Genomic DNA, 15,301 nt, shown 5'->3' with positions numbered 1-15,301 from the left:
CAAAATTAGCCATTCAGAATGCCCTAGATTTATGGCCATTAAGAGAAGGGCCTGTAGAATTGCAAGTTTCTTTTAATTCTTGCTATGCTGATTGGAGTTTATGGCAGAAACAAGATGGAAAAAGGGTACCGTTAGGATTCTGGAACCGTAAATTACCAGAGGCTGCTTGGCAATACTCTGCTTTTGAAAAACAACTGCTTGCATGTTATTGGGCATTGCTAGACACTGATCAATTAACCCAGGGCCATGAGATTCTCATGCGACCCCTAATTCCCATTATGCAGTGGGTACATAGTTCCCCTAAAACTCATCGAATTGGCTATGCACAAGAAGCATCCATTGTAAAATGGAAATGGTATATTCAGGACCGAGCAAAAGTAGGCCCCACTGGACATTCAGTGCTACATGAACAAATTGCTAACATTATTACTGAGATGGAAGAGTATGAAAAATTGGCTAATCCTCTTCCCTCTCCTGCACAATTAGGAGTGCCATATGATCAATTGAATGATTTCAGAAAACACATGCATGGTTTACTGATGGGTCTGCTAAAATGAAGGGAGCCAAGCGATGCTGGAAATCAGCTATTTTCAATCCCAGTACCAATACCATACATGAGGCACAGGGTGAAGGTAAATCCAGTCAATTTGCTGAATTGTGAGCAGTATGGATGGCACTTGAGTGTGAGGAAAAAGAATGCCATCTTTACACTGATAGCTGGGCTGTAATGAAGGGTATTACCCAATGGATGCCAAAATGGCATAAGGATGACTGGAAAATACATCACCGCCCTGTATGGGGTGCTGACGTTTGGCAGAATATTTGGCTAGCCTGCCAATCTAAGCACGTTACGGTTTATCATGTGGATGCGCATGTAAAGGATTTATCTTTGGCTAACCTTTACAATTCTGTTGCAGATGAGCGAGCAAGGATTCACAGTACCACAAACTCCACGCAGGAGAAGGGTATTTGGAAATGGGCTCACGAAAAAAGTGGTCACTTGGGGGCAGATGCTACTTACAGGTGGGCTCAAGCCAGGGGGATCCCTGGCACTAAAATGGATTTTCAGGACATTAGCCGTCAATGTGAATATTGTCAGCTTACACATCCAAGATCCCCTCAGAATATAGAGAAGGGACATATCCACCGGGGCTTAGTCCCAGCAACTATTTGGCAAATTGATTTTGTTGGTCCATTAACAAAGTGTGGTCAGGACCAATATCTGTGCACCGCTGTAGACACTTATAGTGGGGTATTAATGGCTGTAGCTGTTCCCCTAGCCAACCAAAAGGCCACATTGAAGCTGCTTACTGAAATGACCAGATATTTTGGTATTCCCAAACAGATTCAAAGTGATAGAGGAACTCATTTCACGGGCCATACAGTACAGCAGTATGCTCGTGATAATTACATTGAGTGGGTATTTCATATTCCTTATTACCCACAGGCCGCAGGTCTAATTGAACGAATGAATGGACTATTAAAGGATATGTTGCGTACACTCACTAAACATCAAAACATGAAGGGGTTGAAGTCGGTGCTACCCACCGCCCTTCAGCTGTTAAACAGTAGACCTTGAAGAAAGATGGTAAATCCCCCTGGGACAGGATGTTTCGTATTTCAGACACACCACTTAAAGTCAATAGTATCATCTGTTGGGCTACTGAATCTGGTACGGAGCTGCCTGTACAGAATAGCTCTGAGGCTGCAGGGTATGATTTGACAAATCCCTCAGCATTGACTCTTTCTCCTCAAATGCCTTATTTATATAATATGGGCATTGGCTGTCAGATTCCCAAAGGTCACTTTGGATGGCTCCATATTCGCTCCAGCTGGGCTAAACAAGGAGTCACTATTTTAGGTGGAATCATTGATGCGGATTACAGAGGATCTGTTTTTTGCCTTGTTTTACAATTCACCATAAAGTTTGATTTCTGTTCCCGCCCATACTAAAATGGTACAGTTGATCATTATTCCATACATCAAGGATACAATGGTGTGGGGTATCCCAACCCCCACTACCCGTGGTACAGACAAGCCCAGAGACTTACATCCGGGTGCCAAAATCTGGATTCTCTCCCCTACTAAGGAACCACAAAAGGGAGAAATCCTGGCAGTTGGGGCAGATGCTGTTCTCACCGTCCTCCCGGAGGGAGAGGACGCATGGATACAGGTGCCTAGTCTCCGTTGCAAACTACGTGAGTAAGTAACTGTGTACTTTTGTTTTACAGGTTGGCAATCGCCCCCCGTGTATGGCAATCAACCGCTTTGTCATCACTGGTACGGCGCACACCCTATCTCACACTGTCCTACATATTCCCAGCACGAAGGAATCGACCAGACCCCTCTCCTTTTCCCTGACGACTCTGATCCGACAGCCCAGTAACTCCGGATCCACCCTCTATCTGAATTTATTCATCCTCATGGTTGTTTGGCTTTTGGTCGTTGGAACTGCACCGTCTTTGGCACACGGTGGCTTTCACAAATTGCAATACTTCGCCCAAGAATCGAAACGTAATAATTGGAAGTTATTTCGTAATGCAACATGCACTGATTGCAATATCTGGAATTTCACGTTGGAGAATATCACCCCATATGTCATTCACCGCACACCAATTGATCAATATATATGGGTCTATCAGCCCGATGCGAATGCGAGGCTGGCAATTCAAAATACTACGGACTACGTTTGCAAGGCTTTTGATTACACTTGTTTTATGAGAACTACTCGTACATCTCGCTATCAATGTGATAACGCTTCTGTTCTCTTACCTGTTATTAATGTTTCCAGTCCAGCCTGGGTACTTGGCTGTATGGAAATCCTTGCTCCCAATAGTTCTCACCAGACATTCACTTTTTATTGGATCATGAGTCAAGAACCTGTACCCCGAGTTCGGGAGCAATCTGTCATTCGCTTACCCGAGACCTGTGTTACCACTATTTTCTACAAAACTGTACATAAACTGTATTTTAATATATCCTTTCCCCCCATACCACATCCTCACCGATGGCGGCGGGAGTGGTATGACACACTATTGGGAAGCGCTGGTTTGGGTGTTGGTGTTCTTAATAGCATAGATGTTGAGGTTTTATCAAATAAAGTTGCTCGTGCCGGTACGGATGTGGGTACTGCCACTACCTTGCTGGCAAATTGGATGCCAAATAATGTGAATCTTTTTCATCAGACCTTCACTTATCTACACACACAATCTGCCCATTATCAGCACATATTCCAACAGCAGATTCATGTGATGGAAAATGTTTCTGCTCTGTTTAATTGGACTCAGATTCGCCTGCAAATTATATACCTTATTCAGCAGATTCAAACTGTCCAAACTCAGTTATATGTTAGGCATACTCCTATTTGGAAAACCCTATTTGAACGCTATGTGCAAAGCTTAATTCCATACCCTCTTGGATGGAGGCCCCGTCCAGAGCACACCAGCTGTACCCATCTATCGTGCACTGGGCTAATTGAATGGTATCATGGTGATGTTACTGCATGTAAATTTTTGGTACTCCCATTTCATATATGGTCCCCATCGGGCCCTATTTTTGGTTCAGCTAACCTTTTTCCGGCTCATGGATTTTTCCTAACAATAGAACATCTTCTCTGGATAATTGCATTTCACTTTTATCTGGGAATTTAGCTTGCCACTTTTCAGTATCTCGTATTAAGGAAGATTGTACTTTACAACATTCCACCAGTGAATGTGCTCTATGGGTGTTACCAGCAGCTGCTCAAGGGTTTACTGTTGTTGCACCCCAAGTCCTTTGTCTTTATAATTCTTCGTTTACTGGTTGCATTTATAACATATCAGTATTTTCATTTAACAATGTTACTTATTATTTGCCTGCTAAAGATACGTTGAATATTTCCACATCTGTTAATATATCAGTTGCCTTTTTGCAGATTCCTTTGCTAGACTTACTTCCTTTACGGAAGGCTCTTAATGCCTCTCATCAATTGCAGCAGCTATTAACCCAATTAAATAGGTCTATAGATATTGTTTCACTGAAAACTTTATTTGTGGCTAATCGTCTTCATTCTTTGAGTCAAAAAATCACTGATGATACTCACCACTCTTGGTGGGATGTTTTTACCGGTCACTCTGCTACCGCTCAGAAAACGTTAAATTGGCTCCTGCACCCTATCATTGTTGTCATGTGCATTTGTATTCTGAGTTGCCTGACTACTTGTTATCTCACTTGCCGTGTTCATCGCTTACATCAGCCACGCCCTCTTACTATAGCCTCTTACACCACCGTTGATGCCAGGCCATGATTTCTCAAGGGGTGGAGTGTTAGGGCCCCTGCAGAATCAGCCAGGCTCAGCATGTTTACAGCACTACCATGCTCATACAGAGATAGGCTGACCTGATCAATCATCCTTGAGTCTGAAATGCGTGGTACGGGCTGGGACTGCTGGCCGCAGTCTGATTCTGAGAACAAGAACAGATAGTGAGCAATCCTGACCTGGCATGGACACAAGTTTGCACTTTGCATGAACTCTTCGGCACCTGGCATACAGTAGGCTATAAATAAGTTTGCACTTCGCATGAACTCTTCGGCACCTGGCATACAGTAGGCAATAAATAAGTTTGCACTTCGCATGAACTCTTCAGCACCTGGCATAAAGATAAGATTACTTCGCACGCACATAAGCTTGCACCTGGCATACAGTAGACTATAAAAGAAAGGTAACTTTGGACGACAAACTATGAGAGAGAATTCCTTTGCAGAAGAGCAAAGTGATGTTTTGTTCTTTGTAGACGTACAAAGTGAAGACCCCTTCTTTTTTCGCCTGTGATGTGCTCTCTCCTTGCCAGGCTGATGATGAAAAGGGTGTAGTGAGTATTGGCCGAAATATTGTGCACAGATACCGATGTATATGCTTAAGCTTAGAACTGTATATGTTTAGAACTGTATATGTTTAGAACTGTATATGCTTAGAACTGTATATGCTTAGATACTTTTAATACTTGGACTTAAGATTGTATACCAATAAACATATTATTTTACTTTTACCTTATCCTCGCCTACCTGATTCCTTACACCTGGAATCCGCTTAGCACACATTTTGTTATATGTGGAATATACATTTTATAAATAAATAAAATGATGTATAAAAGAAATGCTGTAACAGTACCTTAAATATATATTACAAGCAGTGAATATAAATACTTTTCATGGTAGTGACATCAGTTGAGATTAGGGTTGCCAACTGGCTCCAGATTTTCAGGTCAGGCTGATCCAATCCTGGTTTTACCATATTGGTTGCATAGACTTGTGTTCTTGCTTTTCTAGGGGACTGAATAGGGACACCAGAACAAGAAGTCCATGCGCGCAGTGGATATAAATCAGGACTGGATTAACCTATCCTGAAAATCTGAAACAATTGACAAGCCTAGTTGAGGTATATTTCAAAAACTGAACATAAAGGATTATAATTTTTAAAAGAAATTGTAACCACTGTGTACTGTGCAGGTAATTAAGAACATAAGAACATTCCATACTGGGTCAGACCAAGGGTCCATCAAGCCCAGCATCCTGTTTCCAACAATGGCCAATCCAGGCCATAAGAACCTGGCAAGTACCCAAAAACTAAGTAGATCCCATGTTACTGATGCCAGTGATAGCAGTGGCTATTCGTTAAGTCAACTTGATTAATAGCAGGTAATGGATTTCTCCTCCAAGAACTTATCCAAACCTTTTTTAAACCCAGTTGCACTAACTGCACTAACCACATCCTCTAGCAACAAATTCCAGAGCTTAATTGTGCGTTGAGTGAAAAAAAATTTTCTCTGATTAGTTTTAAATGTGCTGCTTGCTAACTTCATGGAATGCCCCCTAGTCCTTCTATTATCCGAAAGAGTAAATAACCGATTCACATCTACTCATTCAAGACCTCTCATGATCTTAAAGACCTTTATCATATCCCCCCTCAGCTGTCTCTTCTCCAACTGAACTGTTTTAACTTCTTTAGCCTTTCCTCATAAGAGAGCTGTTCCATGTCTTTTATCATTTTGGTCGCCCTTCTCTATACCTTCTCCAGAAATGCGGCAACCAGAATTGCACATAGTATTCAAGATGTGGACTCACCATGGAGCAATACAGAGGCATTACGACATCCACCATTTTATTCACCATTCCCTTCTTAATAATTCCTAACATTCTGTTTGCTTTTTTGACAATCACAGCCCCCTGAGCCAACAATTTCAGTGTATTATCCACTATGACGCCTAGATCTTCTTCATGGGTGGTAACTCATATTATGGAACCTGACCATGTAACTACAGCATGGGTTATTTTTCCCTATATGCATCACCTTGCACTTGTCCACATTAAATTTCATCTGCCATTTGGATGTCCAATCTTCCAGTCTCGCAAGGTCCTCCTGCAATTTATTACAATACAGTTGTGTTTTAACTACTCTGAATTATTTTTTATCATCTGCAAATTTAATCACCTTACTCACCACACCCCTTTCCAGATCATTTATAAATATATTAAAAAGCACCGGTCTAAATACAGATACTTGAGGCACACCAATGTTTACCTTTTTCCACTGTGAAAACAGAACATTTAATTCTACTCTCTGTTTCTTATCTTTTAACCAGTTCCTATCCCATGACCTTTTAGTTTTCTTAGAAGCCTCTCATGCGGGACTTTGTCGAATGCCTTCTGAAAATCCAAATACACATCTACTGGTTTACTTTTGTCCACATGTTTATTAACCCCTTCAAAAAAATGTAGGAGATTTGTGAGGCAAAATCCATGCTGGTTGTGTTCCATTAAACCATGGCTGGTTGTGTTCCATTAAACCATGGCTATCGATATGTTCTGTGATCTTATTCTTTATATCAGTTCCCATGATTTTTACCGGCACTGAAGACAAGCTCACCGGTCTATAGTTTCCTGGATCGCCTCTGGAGCCCTTTTTAAATATTGGGATTATATTGGCCACCTTCCAGTCTTCAGGTACAATGGATGATTTTAATGATAGGTTACAAATTAATTAAGTCTGAAATTTCATTTTTTTAGTTCTTTCAGAACCCTGGGTTGTATACTATCTGGTCCAGGTGATTTCATACTCTTCAGTTTACCTCCTAATTTAATTCTTAAATCTTCCCACTGAAAGCTTCAGAATGTATACAGTTCCCATATTTAATCGGAACTTAATCCCAGATTTATTATCTTCCAATAAATCCTTTAGACATGCTTTAACTCCTCAGACAGCTCCAGAAGGGGATTTTACTCGATTCTGTTACCTCCTTAGGCAGAGCCTGGTGGCTACTTCTCATTCCTTCATGTAAAAATCCCTCAAAGGCAACAAAGTTCGTTGTTACCTTTATGTTGTATCTTCTTTGTTTCTCCTGATAGAGCACTTTACTGGGATTCCTTGCTTTTAGATGGAATTTGTGACACCTCATTATCTTTCTAGATACCATAGGTTTGGTATACTGGCTCCCAGGTACCGTGGGTTGTCAGCTCCTAAGTAGAAAAAAAAAATGAGTTGAAGCCAAAAGGGGAAAAAAATCAAGCAAGAAGAAGGAAGGGTGGAATAAAGTGTCCATGCCTCCAAACAGAGAAAATTGTTCAAAAGACAGTTAATGCAAAACTATTCTTCCTCTGTGATCAGGTCACTGTCAGGTCTATACTCAGAAGGAGATATAGCACAGTGCAGACCTTCCTTACCCAAATCCACTGCAACAAAGGGGACTGGGTCTCACAGGGAATTCTCCAAAATTGTCTCAAAAGAGTCCAAAGCAGTACTTAAAAGGCTGGATCGTCAAGTCAACGGAAAGCTGATTCCTAAATGGGAATTCTTCTGTCCCATAAATTAGGATAAATTAAAGCAGAAGACAGAGAGCAACCTGCTTTCTTGAAAGGGTAACTAAAACTCCAAAAGGGTAGAGTGTGCTGTGGGATGAGAAACTGCTAGGACGCACCAGTTGCATATTCCCACATGGGGGAGTAAAACCCAAATCTCTCTATCTCGTATCTACACACAGAACCTCCCCAGCCAACTGGTACAGTCCTTTAGTAAGGGAAAACCAAAAGTCTCTTATATCTGCATACTACTGGGCAATGTCTGCTCTCATCTACCTTAGATTTGTTAGCATGAGGAAATATCTTTTAAAGGAATGCAGTTAATTGATAAAATGGTACTCTGCAGTGAAATCCAGGCATTACAGAAGGTCACAGGTGGCTTAGTCTGGCTCTGCGGTATAGCCCTGTGGTTGGAGCACAAGGCTGTGAGACCCCCCACGTGATGTCTTTCTCCAAGTCCTTCTGGGATGGGGCATTGTAACCATGGGAAGTGTCTGATACAGTACTATGTGCACTGATGGTGTTATATAAGCAGTACAAACCATATATAGGCAATAACCATTAACCATAATAGATCATGGATGATTCATTTAGCACGCTAGGCTAATAGCTGAGAATTACCAACATCTGTTCTTTCCAGCAGTGGAGAACCGTCCTGTATTGCAGTTGGAATTAAACACTGCTTTTCTAGCTGATCTCTTCTACGAACCTCTGATCTCCTAAAGCAGTGGTCCCCAACCCTGTCCTGGGGGCCTACCAGCCAGTCGGGATTTCAGGATATCCACAATGAATATGCATGAGAGAAAATTTCCATGTTATGGCATGCACATTTCCATGTTATGGCATGCACATTTTCTCTCATGCATATTCATTGTGGATATCCTGAAAACCTGACTGGCTGGTGGGCCCCCAGGACAGGGTTGGGGACCACTGTCCTAAAGGACTACACTAATATGGGATAGAAATGAATTCTAAGATTTGCTAGGGTCATCCAAGCAAACCGCTGTCAGCACCTTCCTGGCACCTTTCTCTCCCAAAACCTGGACAGCTTCTTGCAACCCCCTTAATGCTTTCAAAGTTCACCATCTTTACGTGACAGAAGCACCTCTGCAAGGCACTGCACAAGCATTTGTACCAGGCCTTCCCGGGCTTGTCCTGGTGACCCCCCGCAGCCAGTTGGGTTTTCAGGACATGCACATTAGATATACAAATTTTACTCATGCATATTCATTGTGGCTATCCTGAAAATCCAACTGGCTGTGGGATCAGCAGACAGGGTTAGGAAGTACTGATTCATATACTGTGGTCACACACAAACCAGATTAGGCATGAGGACAATGATTTGATTTATTGCAAGTCAGACACTCACAGTGGCTTTTTATCTTACGTTAAATCCTTACAGAATTATTAGAATGGTATCTTTTGGTCGCACCTATTTGTTTTATAAAAAAAAAAATGATGCTATTTAAAGACATGCTTTTCCTGAAGCAGATACGTTGTACATAAAGAGGAATTTCAATTTTTCAGCATACCCAGGAAACACATTTACCTTATCTCTCTCTCTCTTTCTACATTGCTGGAATGAGAACATTAAAGCAAATGGAATAATAAGAGAAGACGTTGTCATTAATCTAGTTTCTGAAGTCAGGGGAGTTTATTTCTGAGTAAAAAGCTGCTTACAGAATGAACGTTTCATGCACTGCTGCGTGTTGTTTGTGCATGGGTCACGGTGGCCTATTACAGTACGATGGTTACAGTTGTGAAGTGCAGCGATTACAGTGGTTACGCCTTTGGCAGTGTCTTCCTCCAGATGTTGTCTAGCCATGGAGCTCAGAACCTACAGCCTGGTCCTGACCAAGGTTCAGGTACCAGATGCTAAGGAAATGAGAGGCACTCTGTTTAATGCCAGCATACAGCAGTGAATTCCTCAACGCCGTACAAGCCCTTCTACAAACCCAAATAAGTGAGATATAAAAAGAGTAAATTCCAATAGCAAGGCATAACCAAGGGAACTGCTGTGAACTTTATAATATATTTTCCACCTAAGGCAGTCGGGTTACAGACTATTGATTGCTTCCTGGCTTCCAAATAATCAGCTGATATTATTTAGTTCTACGTAAAGAGCAGGATCAATCTGTAACTCTTAGAAGTTCAAATAGTAACCAGAGATTTCCTAGATTTGGCATAGAAACGCAAACTATGGCGGCAGCTGAAAACTTCAAGGCTCGTCTGGCCTGTCTGTTTTCTCCGTCTCTATTGCAGTACCACAGACCCTGCTCTATTTAAGTCTCTATCATTATTTCCTCACCACTAAGAATCCTCTGTGCTTGTCACTTGCTTTCTTGAATTTCAATATCATTTTTGCTTTCACCAGTTCTGCTGGGAGGTCATCCTAGGCCTCTCCAACCCTTTCTGTAAAGAAAGGCTTCTTTTTGTTTCTCCCGTGTCTAACTCCCTCCTCCATCCTGGGATCATAACCCCTTGTTCTGCTTTCCTCTTGTGCATTATCTAGAACAGGGATGGCGAACTCCGGTCCTCAAGAGCCACAACCAGGTCTGGTTTTCAGGATATCCACAAAAAATCACCTGAGATAGGTTTGCATGCACTGCCTGCACTATATATATATATATATATATATATATATATATTATGCATATTCTAAAAACTAGGCCTTTTTGTAGCTCTTGAGGACCGGAGGTGGCCACCCCTGTTCTAGACCTTTAGATACCTGAGCGTCTTCATCACACATTAGCATCTCCCCTCCTCTCCTTCTGTGACTCAGGCTTGCTCCTCATCCTGCTTACCATTCACAGGCCGTGGTCTTCACAGAGGGGCTGCTACTGCCAATAATTGTTATGGCATCATTTTTGACAGCGGCTATAAGGTTTATTTCTGAAATGTCTTCTGCTCCAGCTATGTCTGCCTCCCCCTCCCCCCTCCGAGGGAGCCGTCCGGTGAAACATGGCCGTTTCGGGGGATTTATTGTTTATGTCAAAAACTGCACATCCTGCCTAACATAGCAAACTGAAAGTGAAATTGCTGTTTAAAAAACTGCACTGGAGCATCACATTGTGTTTGATTAAAAAATAATTGATTTTGAGATTCTCCTCAAAATACAAGTTTTCTCCTCACACTTGCTGGTATTTAATCAGCAAAGCAGTGGCGCACTTATGCAATCTCATCATCACTTGGAACCTTGCTTAGAGAATTCACAACACACTTATTACTGTTACTAAAGAAGTGTTTTCTGCACTAAGAACACCGTCCTTATCAGTTGCCTAATAGAATTTAGGCATGTGTAGGACAACACAAAGGGAGGGAGAACACCACAGATCCCACAGATCGTGCAGGCCCCAGGTCATACTGGGTAGACCAAGTGGTCCTTTTCTGCTGACGCCTTCTACATTTCTATGAATTTATTTCTCTTACAAAGGCTCTACAGCCTGCAACACACAAATTAATAATGCATATACTGCTAAAGAGCCAAAAAAAGAAGCTAGAAATAAGAACATAAGAGCATAAGACTTGCTATACTGAATCAGACCAAAAGTCCATCAAGCCCAGCATCCTGTTTCTAACAGTGCCCAAGCCAGGTCACAAGAACCTGGCAGGGTTCCCAAAGGGTAAATAGATTCCAAGCTGCTTATCCCAGGATAAGAAGTGGATTTCGCCAAGTCCACCTTAATAATGGTTTATGGACTTCTCCAGGAACTTGTCCAAACCTTTTTTAAACCGATCTACACCAACAGCTTTTACCACATCCTCCAGCAATAAATTCTGGAATATTTTCTCATATTTGTCTTGAATATTTTACCTAATAACTTCATTGAATGTTATGTTAACAGACACCCAGTTCTGTTACCATTAATGTTGCGCTGAAGGTGGACCCTTGCCCTGGTGCAGGATTGGTACGGCCCTCTGGTCGGATCCAGAGAGCGCCTGCCACAAGGAGGCGCTCTCTGGAGCTTCGCCAATAGCAATCCGGGGTTTCCGCAGGTTGAGCCCTTGGGTACCCAGACTGACTGGACTTAGGTGGGCCTCAGAGGGTCTTCCGCAGAGGCAGCTGAGAGGTGTGCCCACCACTAGCAAAGGTGCGTGGTTGATGAGGAATGGACACACTAGACCTGGATCACTGGAGACCTCCGGAAGGAGACGGGAGATGAAGGTCTTCTGGGCGAGATAGGCATCGCCTATGGGTCCAGTTGGAGGTAGGTCACTGATAGCGTCCGAGCAGGCTGCTCTGGTAGTCACAGGAGCAAATAGAGTATCCCAGTGTAGCACAAGGGTCAAAGCCAGGGTATCAGTCTGAGAATGGTCAGCCAAAGCAAGGGTCAGTTCTGAGATCAGTCCGTACGTGGTCAGTAAGCAGGCAGTGGTCGGTTCCAGGCAGTGGTCAACGTAGTCAGTGTTAATAGCGGTAACCCCTGACTAATTAACTCAATGAATACCAGCTCCAAAAAGTTATAAAGTAGAGGTTTTATTTATGGAGGAAAGCGTGATTCCTCCAGGGGCAGAAGCAAATACAAAGCAAAGGTGTATAATACAGAATCTGCCCAGTGCTCTAGCGTGCGTGCTCAGCATTATAAGGGTTTGGGTCCGCCGATGCCAGATATCTGCATAATCCCCACCCATCACCTTAATAGCCAATCAATAAATTTTAGCATGTGTGCGTGCTCTTACTATGGGCAGGCGCCTCTTGTTATCATTAGCAGAGAATAAGACCAAGTTAACTTTCGTTTTCTCAGGAATGATGTCATCTTGTGCTGGCTGATTCTCCGGTAAGTTTAGTTATCATAGTGCTTCATAGTGCTATCAATCTACTAGGTGCAATTCAGCGCTGGGTATTCTTACATCAGGCAGGCAAATGTTAGTACTGTGAATCAGTCCGAGGAGGTTCGACAAGATGAGGAACGAAGGCAGGAAACAGGAGAGACACTGGAACACGAGGAGGACCACGGGAACACAGGAATGCAAGAGCACTGGAATGAACAGGTACACAGGAACACAGGAACGAGACTGGATCAGGCAGAGGAACAAGGAACAGCAAACTAGCTACACCGAAGTGTCGACCCGATTGCCAAGGCGAGGTTCTGGGGTCGAGACCTCGCCTTTTATGCAGGAACTACATGATGTCATCACTAGGTGCTGCGGACCGGGTTCCCGCGCTGGGCCCTTCAAAAGGGAGCGCGGTCCATGCGCCCGTGCCTAGGGGTGGGCCCGACGCCAAGGAGGATGCCGAACCCCTGCATGAAGAGCGCTGAGAGTCGGAAGGCCCCAATGGGCCTGGGAGCGCAGCGGACAGTGGGAGCTGGCCGCGGCAGCCAGAGACGAGGAGCCGGAGCTGATGGAAGGGAGCGCGAGGTGAGCAGGCCTGGACATGGCACCAACGCGGCCGGGGATGTGCAACAATTAAGGCCTGGGTGAACCCTTAGTAAAAACAATATAGGTTAGTAAATGGAGAGGTTACCTTTCAAATGCAGCCCCTCCCTTTTTTTTTTTTTTTTTGCAAATACAATTTTTATTGTTTTATCAAAGAAAGAATACAACACGGAAGGTGGGTTAGTGCTTCACAACCCTCCCAGTAAGGTACAAACGCAGGTTTAATTCTCAACAAACGCACCCGAAAGCCCCTCCCTTTAAGAGGTCTGGAATGGCTGTCACCCTTGAGAGTTTTTTAAAGCAGCCCTCTCCAGAAACTCGGGAGGCAGTCCCTTGTGTTTTGCTAGCAGTTAGAGAGGTAGAGAGGAGTTTTTCCTGTGTTGATTTTTCAGGCCCAACCTGCCTGGAAATCCTGATCAGGGTCAGAAGTATTTCCTTCCCAGTCCACGCCCTGGCGGGTTAGGATTTTTCCCTCTGGGTTGTTTTTGCGGGTTTTCACAATTTGATAGGAGCCTTGTAAGAGCCTGTGCACCTCCTGGGCTCAGGGCACGGGGGACCCTGTGTCTGGGGCTGCTCGGGTTAGGGAAGAACTGCCCTTGCATATCCTTGATGAGAACAGAGTGACCTCTGGTGTTAAATTCAGTTACGGGAACAAGGGGCTTAAGTTTTGAGATCCAGGAAGAAGGTTTTGGCTGCCCCCGTGTTTGGAGCAGAGAGAGCTTTGCCTGTTTCAAAGGGAATCCCTCCCAGCAGGGATCTGGAAGAGATTGAGAGGATCAAGAGGTTCAGAAGATCTGCTAACCGTGAGTAACAGAAACCAACAATCTCTAAGTGCACCTACCCGGCGTCTTCACCCCCTGGGGGAGAGAGAACTGACTCTCTGTGCAAAGGATATTGCTAACTTTTTTTTTTTTTTTTACCAGAGTTGGCGGGGGGGGTTCCCTAAACAAGGCCCTGCCCACCTGGGAGCTTCACTTTTCCAGGCTCCGGAGGGTGGAGGTTTCCCTGCCCTGGTGCAAGATACCCGTGCACAGATAGAGGGAAGAAAGACTGCAATGCAAAAGGAATTCTGTGGTGCTGAAGATTAATTTCTTAGGCCACATTTCATTAGGGTTTAAATAGTAAAGTCCTTGTTTTGGGGACACTAAACCAGTAAGTCTGGAGTGTTTATTTTGGCACCCACAGCACCCCCCTCCCAGGAATAATGGAAGAAAAGTCACCCTTAGCACTCGGGGTCCTGAAAGTTAACTCTTCTCCCCACACCGCCACAAAAAGAATCCACACCCCGGGGAAAGAGAGAGAGCAGGAACAGCCGGTCAGGGTCCCAGCCCCGAAGAGACAAAAAAAACCCCGTTTATGGCCCCATCGGAGTTCAGCCTGCCTCCCGAGACAGGGTTACACATAAATTCCTTATAACCGGAGCTCGGGCACCACACGGCTTGAACTGAACCAGAAAGGAACAGTCCCAGCAGTCACCACAGAGGCAAACCAAAAATCCCAGCCGCCTCAGCAAAATTTCTGGTCACCATTCCAAACTGGCTCCTGGGATTTATTGAGCCCTGGCCCCTGAGACAGGTCTCTTGACTAAAAACTATGTCAGATTCACTGAACGTTGTCTGGTTTTGATTGCACTGTTGCATCGCTACTGCTGCCATATTGTATTTTTATTTAATTGTGCATATGATGTTTACATATGTAACCCCCACCTTTGGGAACGAGCCATGATCCGGTGGGGCCATGAAAGTTGTTTGGGTTTTTTTGCCCTTTGGGGCAAAAACCTCAGACTAGCTATCTCATTCTCTCTTTCTCTTAGGACCTGGATCCTTTTTCTAAGGGGGAAGGGAAGAATGTCTCGTCCAAGGCCCAGAGTGCTAAGGGTGGCTTGGATGCACTTTTCCCTTTACGATCTGGGGAGAGGTGTCTCTATTTCCCAATGTGGTGCAGAACTGAGCCCCAAAACCACGCTGGGTTAGTGTCCAAATAAAAGTCTTTACTGATAGGCAATCCAGTTTTAAACTGATAAGGTTAATAGAATCCTCTGTACCACCAACATCTCTCTTTTCTCTTACAGTCATTCCCCTCTGTCTGT

Source organism: Rhinatrema bivittatum, chromosome 7 (assembly GCF_901001135.1).
Source record: "Rhinatrema bivittatum chromosome 7, aRhiBiv1.1, whole genome shotgun sequence".
Lineage (NCBI taxonomy): Eukaryota > Metazoa > Chordata > Amphibia > Gymnophiona > Rhinatrematidae > Rhinatrema > Rhinatrema bivittatum.
Note: the sequence above shows the minus strand (reverse complement) of the source record.